The sequence below is a fragment of the Schistocerca serialis genome, chromosome 5 (genome assembly GCF_023864345.2).
Source record: "Schistocerca serialis cubense isolate TAMUIC-IGC-003099 chromosome 5, iqSchSeri2.2, whole genome shotgun sequence".
NCBI classification, from domain to species: Eukaryota; Metazoa; Arthropoda; class Insecta; order Orthoptera; family Acrididae; genus Schistocerca; species Schistocerca serialis.
Genome location: NC_064642.1, coordinates 149,038,035 through 149,047,275, shown reverse-complemented (window position 1 = coordinate 149,047,275; position 9,241 = coordinate 149,038,035). Strand labels below are relative to the sequence as shown.

Here is a 9,241-nt window from a genome sequence, read left to right as displayed (position 1 = left end):
CTGCTTGGGTTTTTGACAATCTAACAGGCCAATTGGAAAAAATTTGACGAGATAATCCTCAGAAGCACATCCAACAGCTCTATCAATCAGCGACATAAATGCTTTCGTAAGGACCAGAGGTTGACCAACATGTTATTGACTTGCTCAATTGTGAAGCTCTTCTCTTGAATAAATCGTCCAATTTTTCTGGAACTGCAATGATTTGTTTGTCTATACATATCTATTCAAGGCAACGGCCTTGCCGCAGTGGATACACCGGTTCCCGTGAGATCACCGAAGTTAAGCGCTGTCGGGCGTGGTCGGCACTCGGATGGGTGACCATCCAGGCCGCCATGCGCTGTTGTCATTTTTCGGGGTGCACTCAGCCTCGTGATGCCAATTGAGGAGCTACTCGACCGAATAGTAGCGGTTTCAGTCAAGAATACCATCATAACGACCGGGAGCGCGGTGTGCTGACCCCACGCCCCTCCTGTCCGCATCCTCCAGTGAGGATGACACGGTGGTCGGATGACCCCGGTAGGCCACTTGCGGCCTGAAGACGGAGTGATTTTTTTTTTTACACGTATGTATTCATATCTACTGCTCTTCATCTCATTAGGATAATTCCATCGTGGTGCGCCGTGTTTTATCTTAGAGTGCACATCATTAATTCCTGGTAGTTTCAGACATCTCTGTTTTGGTTCACCATTGTTCATCCTCTCCCGTAGTATTTTTTTGGGAAGAGATCTACCTGATATTTATCGAAGATCGCATCATCATATTAGTCTCTTAATGTAAGAACGCAGAATCCTGAGGCGGTAACACTGAGCAAAACGTTTTCGGCCTTCCAGCCGCATCAATTGATTAAAATGAATATGCCGTAGAAGACGGTCACCGGATCAAATTTGACGAAATCTCTGCTGTGGCTTACCCTAACGGTTTATGGAACTGTGTAATTAAAGACGCCACTCCGAACTTTGATAACTCCCGTAAGAGAGACAGAGGCCTAGAGCTCAGCGCGGGCTGGTATCCTGCGACCACGCATCAGACGCGGAGTCAACGTATGCCCTGTACAGCGATACCGCGGACACCAGTGAAGTCACTTCCAGCAGGTAGAGTACACCAGCAGCCTGTCTGCGGTCACCGCACCTGACAATCACCAGCGAGTTCTTTCTCGAAAGCTCGTGGTATTTTAATCACTTGATTTGGCTGGCAGCCGGATAATAATTTATTTCGTATTAGCACAGGCTAACATACACAGTCCGCGACACATTGCTGTGAAAGTTATTACCGTCTGACAATTGGAACGACAGTACTGCACATGTCGGCAAGAAAGTAGTAAGATTAATGTCTTCTTTTAACTATTTTTCTACATAATTAACAAAATAGTTGTTATATTTTTGTGTGTCAAGCATTACTTAAATATTCAAAGAGGTGAATCCTCTCGAAATAACAACTGAAAGTCACTGATTCATATTCAGGAAGAAATACTTTCGAATGTGTGTACAATTGCACTGAAATCAAGAGAAAGTTAACATATTTCATGTATGAGGAGCATGTATTTCTGTTGTTGTCTGCCGGCCGGAGTCGCTGAGCGGTTCTAGGCACTACAGTCTGGAACCGCGCGACCGCTACGGTCGCAGGTTCGAATCCTGCCTCGAGCATGGATGTGTGTGGTGCCTTAGGTTAGTTAGGGGTAAGTAGTTCTAAGTTCTAGGGGACTAATGACCTCAGAAGTTAAGTCCCATAGTGCTCAGAGCCATTTGAACCATTTGTTGGTGTCTGTTCTTATTATGATAGGCACTTTCCTTGAAAGTAACAGTCGATTCGCAGATTCTTAAGCTTCACTCGACTTTCCAACCGACGAATATTTTTGTACATGAAACTACTTTTGCTTCAAAAGCGGAGTTGTTGAAGATTCTTGTCCTTTGCGGCTCACATGTGACAGCAGTAGAGGAATTGGTTTCCTCTGTGTTGAGAAACAGTTTGATTACTTTTGACGTTTTGTTATCACGACTGTGTGGTTTTCCGTCCAGTTATAGTTGTGGTGGCGTATTTGGTAGTTTAAATAACGTAGGGTATTGCATTCGATACAAGTTTCCTACGTCCCACATTTTCGGATTAGAAGCTCCCAAAGATTAGCACTTCGGCTGTTTATTTGCCTTGTTTAAAGAAATCGATATTCTTCAATAAATACCTGTACAAGATAATCGTAAATACTGTTCTGTAATGCTTCAATTCACACCACCCATCGCTCATAGGAAACAAAAAAACAAAAAGAAATATGATGTCATTTTTTAGTCAGTGTCAATTTTTATGGCACTACATACGTTCCCCATAGCAAAAACCATGTTACAGATAAGCATAAACGATACTATTCACACAGACCGATATCGTATTGAGAAGTGTAGTTTGCTGGCCACTTGGAACGCTGCTGTCGCATAGTATAACAGGGACGAACAGTAGTGCGGTAACTAAAATGGTTCAAATGGCTCTGAGCACTATGGGACTCAACATCTTAGGTCATAAGTCCCCTAGAACTTAGAACTACTTAAAACTAACTAACCTAAGGACATCACACACACCCATGCCCGAGGCAGGATTCGAACCTGCGACCGTAGCAGTCCCGCGGCTCCGGACTGCAGCGCCAGAACCGCTAGACCACCGCGGCCGGCAGTGCGGTAACTAAGTGTGTTACACTGTGATATTAGTCTCTCGATTTAAAAAATATGACGATTACACTTTCTAAAGCATTACTAGTTTCTTCATATGTGGGCAGATGGGACGTTATTTGATAGATGTTCCGTATTTCCCTTTATTCAGTAAATTCTTTGTGTCGGACCCTGCCTTATGGGTAACAAGTGACGTAACTTAATGTTTAACAATACTTAAATTCGCCTTTTAGCTAATTTGCTGTTAAAAAGGGTATTTTCCGGTGTTTCACTTCTACCTCTGTTTCATTCTTTATGTTTGGGTACTGCTTTCATTGTGTTTATAAACTGACCTTCATATCGGAATTTCAAAATGGGTAGAAAGGAGAAAATTTACGAGGCAGCACATGAGTAATACACAAAGCTGTTTTAAACACTCTATTTTATTTTTTATTTTTACGTAGAAATGCTCGAAAGACAGCCAAGGGGATACTTTGTTAATATTTAGATAAGACAGCAGTAGCACAAAGAAGAGATAATATACAATGTTCTAGAAGATGATATTATAGTAGTTGTTGTTGTTGTGGTCTTCAGTCCTGAGACTGGTTTGATGCAGCTCTCCATGCTGCTCTACTCTGAGCTAGCTTCTTCATCTCCCAGTACCTACTGCCGCCTACATCCTTCTGAATCTGCTTAGTGTATTCGTCTCTTCGTCTCCCTCTACGATTTTTACCCTCCACGCTGCCCTCCAATACTAAATTGGTGATCCCTTGATGCCTCAGAACATGTCCTACCAACGGATCCCTTCTTCTAGTCAAATTGTGCCACAAACTCCTCCCCAGTCCTATTCAATACCTCCTCATTATTTATGTGGTCTACCCATCTAATCTTCAGCATTCTTCCGTAGCACCACATTTCGAAAGCTTCTATTCTCTTCTTTTCCAAACTATTTATCGACCATGTTTCACTTCCATACGTGGCTACACTCCATACAAATACTTTCAGAAACAACTTCCTGACTTTTAAATCTATACTCGATGTTAGCAAACTTCTCTTCTTCAGAAACGCTTTCCTTACCATTGCAAGTCTACATTTTATATCCTCTCTACTTCGACCATGATCAGTTACTTCGCTCCCAAAATAGCAAAACTCCTTTACTTCTTTAAGTGTCTCATTTCCTAATCTAATTCCCTCAGCATCACCCGACTTAATTCGACTACATTCCATTATCCTCGTTTTGCTTCTGTTGATGTTCATCTTATATCCTCCTTTCAAGACACTGTCCATTCCGTTCAACTGCTCTTCCAAATCCTTTGCTGTCTCTGACAGAATTACAATGTATCGGCGAACCTCAAAGTTTTTATTCCTTCCCCATGGATTTTAATACCTACTCCGAAATTTTCTTTTGTTTCCTTCAGTGCTTGCTCAATATACAGATTGAATAACATCGGGGAGAGGCTACAACTCTATCTCACTCCCTTCCCAACCACAGCTTCCCTTTCATGTCCCTCGACTCTTATAACTGCCATCTGGTTTCTGTACCAATTGTAAACAGCCTTTCGCTCCCCGTATTTTACCCCTACCACCTTCGTAATTTGAAAGAGAGTATTCCAGTCAACATTGTCAAAAGCTTTCTCTAAGTCTACAAATGCTAGATTCTATCTTCTAAGATAAGACGTAGGACCAGTATTGCCTCACGTGTTCCAATATTTCTACGGAATCCAAACTGGTCTTCCCGAGGTCAGCTTCTAGCAGTTTTTCCATTCGTCTGTAAAGAATTCGCGTTAGTATTTGGCAGCTGTGACTTATTAAACGGATAGTTCGCTAATTTTTACATCTGTCAACACCTGCTTTCTCTGGGATTGGAATTATCATATTCTTCTTGAAGTCTGAGGGCATTTCGCCTGTCTCATGCATCTTGCTCACCAGATGAAAGACTTTTGTCACGGCTGGCTCTCCCAAGGCTGCCAGTTGACTATAAAAAATTACACAGTAGAATCTGTGTGGTTAATTTAACTATATTTAGTAGCAGCATCAAAGTTACATGATATATTTGTCATTAGCAGTCGCTAAACGATTCAGAATATGGCAGCCCTGTTTAGATTGTGAAAGGTAGTGCTCTCCACAAAGTCGTTGTACTGTCACCTGTGTTTGACATGTATATTGGTCTGGCAGTGTTGTTGTTATTATTATTGTTAACTATTTAGCAGTAAACCTAATTTTAGTCTGATATACTTCATTATGAAATCAGTTTTTATTGTACCACTTATTTTGTGCAATTATGGCGTGCTAACACAGAATGTTCCCCACAGTATCAACAAAGATAGACTACTGCCAACAACATGAACAATAATTAGGATTGCATCAATAAATCAGGACAGTTGTTTCTCGAAGATGAACAATTTAAAATAATTAAGCCTCGGTAATAAATGAACGAGCTAAAAATATCAACAAGTTATCAAAAAGAAAGTGAGATAACAAATTGAACTTCTGTGATGGAAAGATAAGGAAATAGGTGGAAGCGAGGACTAGGAGGAAAAGAACAGAGCAGTAGGGAAAGATGACTGGCCAGACGTGCGCATGACAATGAGTTTGTGTTTGTGATCGAGACTAGGAAAAACGCCCGGCTGTATTTTGTAGATTACGAAGCCATTAATTCAATAATTTACACTCGGAAAGGTTAGTTACATCGTAATAGAACTGATATAAGAGTAACGTTCAGAGCAGTTTAACTGAAAGACAGAATACATTACACAGAATCATCGTCTGTGTGTTTAATAATTCGTTTCATGGTAACGGACGAACGTCTAACAAAAGTATTTGTTACATATCTAGCGTTGAAGGGTTGCAAGGTTGACGCATCTAGTAGGTAGTGAGCTAGGGAAGTACGGACATGCTAACGTAAAATGAAACAAGTGCGCAAATTCTGTGAAGGGAGCAAATAAAAGTGTATGGTAATCGCTAATTACAACGTGCTGCCTTGTTACGCCGATTAGTTTGTCGGTCATATATCTGGGCGCACAGCTAAATCACGCTCCGCGGACAGCGGACAACGGCCTTATTAGACGTACCGCGGCCGCGCGCGCTGATAATGAAACAACACGCCGCACGCCAGCGCTGCCGTGCGTGGGCCGCGACAGCGCTCCGTGGAGCGCCCAGTCGCGCCTGATTCTGGCTACCGTGGAGATGTACCTCTGTCACGATAATGCACCGAGGTGACAAGACTCACAGGATACCTCCTAATTACGCGACGGATCTCATTTTACGCGGTGTAGTGCAGCAACTCACCGGAGGTCCCCAGTTGAAATACAGTGTCACGCTGCCTCTACAGCCGTCCACAACTGCGAAAATGCTTCCGGTGCAGGATTTTGTGCAACAAACTGACCTCTCGATCATGTCCCATTACTGTCGGGCGACCTGGGAGGCCAAATTATTCACTCAAATTGAGTAGAATGTTATTCAGCCCAATAGCGAACAATTGTGGCCCAGTAACATGTCACACCGCCATCAATAAAAAATCTATCGTTGTTTGGCAACATGAAGTCCACGAATGGCTGCAGATGATCTGCAAGTACCCGAACATCACCTTTTCAGTCAATCATTGGTTCAGTTGGACCAGAGGATTCAATTCATTCAATGTAAACGCAACCCACACCATTATAAAGCCATCACCCTAGCTCGCACAGTGCCGTGTTGACAACCTGGGTCCATAGTTTAAAAATGGTTCAAATGGCTCTGAGCACTATGGGACTTAACATGTGAGGTCATCAGTCCTCTAGAACTTAGAACTACTTAAACCTAACTAACCTAAGGACATCACACACATCCATGCCCGAGGCAGGATTCGAACCTGCAACCGTAGCGGTCGCGCGGTTCCAGACTGAGGCGCCTAGAACCGCTCGGCCACACCGGCCGGCTCCATGGTTTCGTCGGGTTTGCGCCACATTGGAACCCTACCACCAGCTCTCACCAAATGAAATCCGGACTTATCTGTTCAAGCCACGGTTTTCCGTCGTCTACGGACCAAACGATATGGTCACGAAACCAGGAGAGGCGCTGCAGACGATGTGCTGTTAGCAAAGGCACTCGCGTCGGTCTTATGCTTTGTCTCCTGCCATAGCCTATTAACGACTAATTTCGTCGCACTGACCTAATGGATATGTTCGTCGCACGTCCCACGTTGATTTCTGCGGTTATTTCACGCGAAGTTGCTTGTCTGTTATCACTGCCATCTCTACACAAATGCCGCTGCTCTCGGTCGTTAAGTGAAGGCCGTCGGCCACTGTGTTGTTTGTGGTGAGGATACTGCTTGAAATTTGGCATCCTCGGCATACTCTTGACACTGTGGATCTCAGAATACTGATTTCCCTACCAATTTCCGAAATGGAAAGTCCCACACGTCTAGCTCCAACTGTCGCCCAGTCTAGCCAAGCGGTTCTAGGCGCTTCAGTCCGGAACCGCGCTGCTGCTACGGTCGCAGGTTCGAATTCTGCCGCGGGCATGGATGTGTGTGATGTCCTTTGGTTAGTTAGGTTTAAGTAGTTCTAAGTCTAGGGGACTTCTACTGTGGAGCCCCATGTGCAATAATGAACCCTTAACGGTGCACGCCAGAACGCTAGTGCCAGACCGAATAACTGCTTGCGTAAGAGCGTTATTGACTTGCTAAAGCACTTTCTCTTGAATAATCCATCCAATTTTTTTGAAATTATGATCTTGTGTTTATCTGTATGTATGCTTTCGTTTTTTGTCTTCTTAGAATGTATGTCCATAACGGATAAATATATCGATGTGCAGTTTCAGTTAAGTTTTAGAGTATAATGTGGCGAATTATCTGTCGGATACAAGTGATTTTTAATGTTCATAGCTGGCAATTTGTGACAACCACTTTTTCAAACGGAACTATACAATTTTTTGTAGTTGCAATGCGAAGGGCCTTCAGCGACATAACTTGAGTGGTAACAAAGACAACAGCGCGCCACCGTTGACCCGGCGTCAGTAGAAGAGGCCCCACAAACGTCTGTCCCTCTGCACCAAACGTAAGCGAACAGGTGACTCAGGCACGGTTCGTGTGTTTAACTGAGCGCGCTTTGAGGGGTTACGTATGCGAAAGTGACCAAAATTGTGAAAAAATTGTTATTGGATCTTCATTTGGTAACTGGTATTGAAGTTTCATTTCCTGGTTGCGTTCCAATTCCACTCCTCAACCTGACAAAAATAGTAGTTAACAAAAACCTTGCACGGGCCACAGCCCTTTGTTGTTCTCTATTTCCTCATATTATTTTCTTCCAGTTTTATGCAGCCATAATGTGGAGAATATTTCGGTGTTTAGCAGATACAATACTTCTATAAAAGTGTGTGCAAGGAGAATCTCAAAATCCTAATGAAAGTTACAACTCTCTGAGAGGGGAACTATGTCACAGGACAACATTTGCTTCCACAACAGCTGATGAAATTTCAGCTTATGATGCTTGTCTAGTTTTTAGCTGTGCTAATCTTTGCAGGCCACGGAGTCTAGAGAGGCTAGGATTTGATCCAGGAGCATCACACTGTCGATATTGAGGGTAATCGATAACAGGAGTATTGATGCTGCTGACATTATTGCTACTCAGCTTGAAAATCAGGTTAACCTAAGAGGGCAAGCGATGCAAAGAATGATTGAGGACGAAGAGGAGAATGGATGTGGTTTGCTCTAGTTCACCCAGCTGAGATAATCCATAATACAAAAACTGTCAAATCTTTGATTAAGCTTTCCCCTAACTTACACTTTGGAAACATTACGTACCTTTCCCTCAGAAACCACTGACATTACGGTGCTTACATTTGTAACGCAATTATTCAGTACTGTAGTGAAACATTCAGTGGAAAGAATTTTCAGTTATTAAAATAGTAATGCGTTTATGTAAGAGAAAAATCCCAACGATTTTTTTTTCAGAGAAATTTGGAAAGCAGTAAAAATATTGCAGAAGCAGATATCAATATTACGTCCCACAGATATTTGTAATAATGGTACATCGAACTGTATAAAAATGCAATAATTTCATCCAGACAGATATTTCGAAAGATGAACATTTGTACTCACCCTACTGAAAAAATTTCAACTGTTTGTATTTAAAAACATACAATTTCAATAAGCATGGAAACATGTGTGGAACCACATAACATTCCATAAAAACTATGCCAAATTTAGTTACATTGCCTTGAAAACATTGGACTTTATAAGGTTTTTGCAAAGTTCTGCAACTTCGCATACATCCCGCCTTAAGCCCATCAGTTTGTGTTCTGCTGTAGTAATAATCAGGCAGTCTGCTCATCAAGCTGTTCAGTCTTTTAAAACGTGTAAGACAATCGACAAAGTGGAAATGGTTTTCGCTAAACAGAGCAGGGGTGACTGCGTATGCTAAGAGGTGTACTTACCGTGCCAGGCCTTCAGGCCTTTTGAGTCTGCTTTTGCAAATATTTTGAAAAAGTTCAGAAATGAAATACTCCAATGAAAACTGATGACAGACATGTAACTAACATTTTAGCAGCGAAACACAATCCTCATTTTACTCTGAGGCATCTTTAATTTGTAGCTAGGATCAGAGAAAGGAATGTTCCAAAAAATTTCATTC

General features: G+C 42.4%; 1 pseudogene; it reads left to right on the top strand.

Annotated features, from left to right (window-relative positions):
- The first annotated feature begins 228 nt into the window (after positions 1–228).
- LOC126482682 (5S ribosomal RNA) lies at positions 229–346 on the top strand (annotated as a pseudogene).
- Positions 347–9,241: the final 8,895 nt, after the last annotated feature.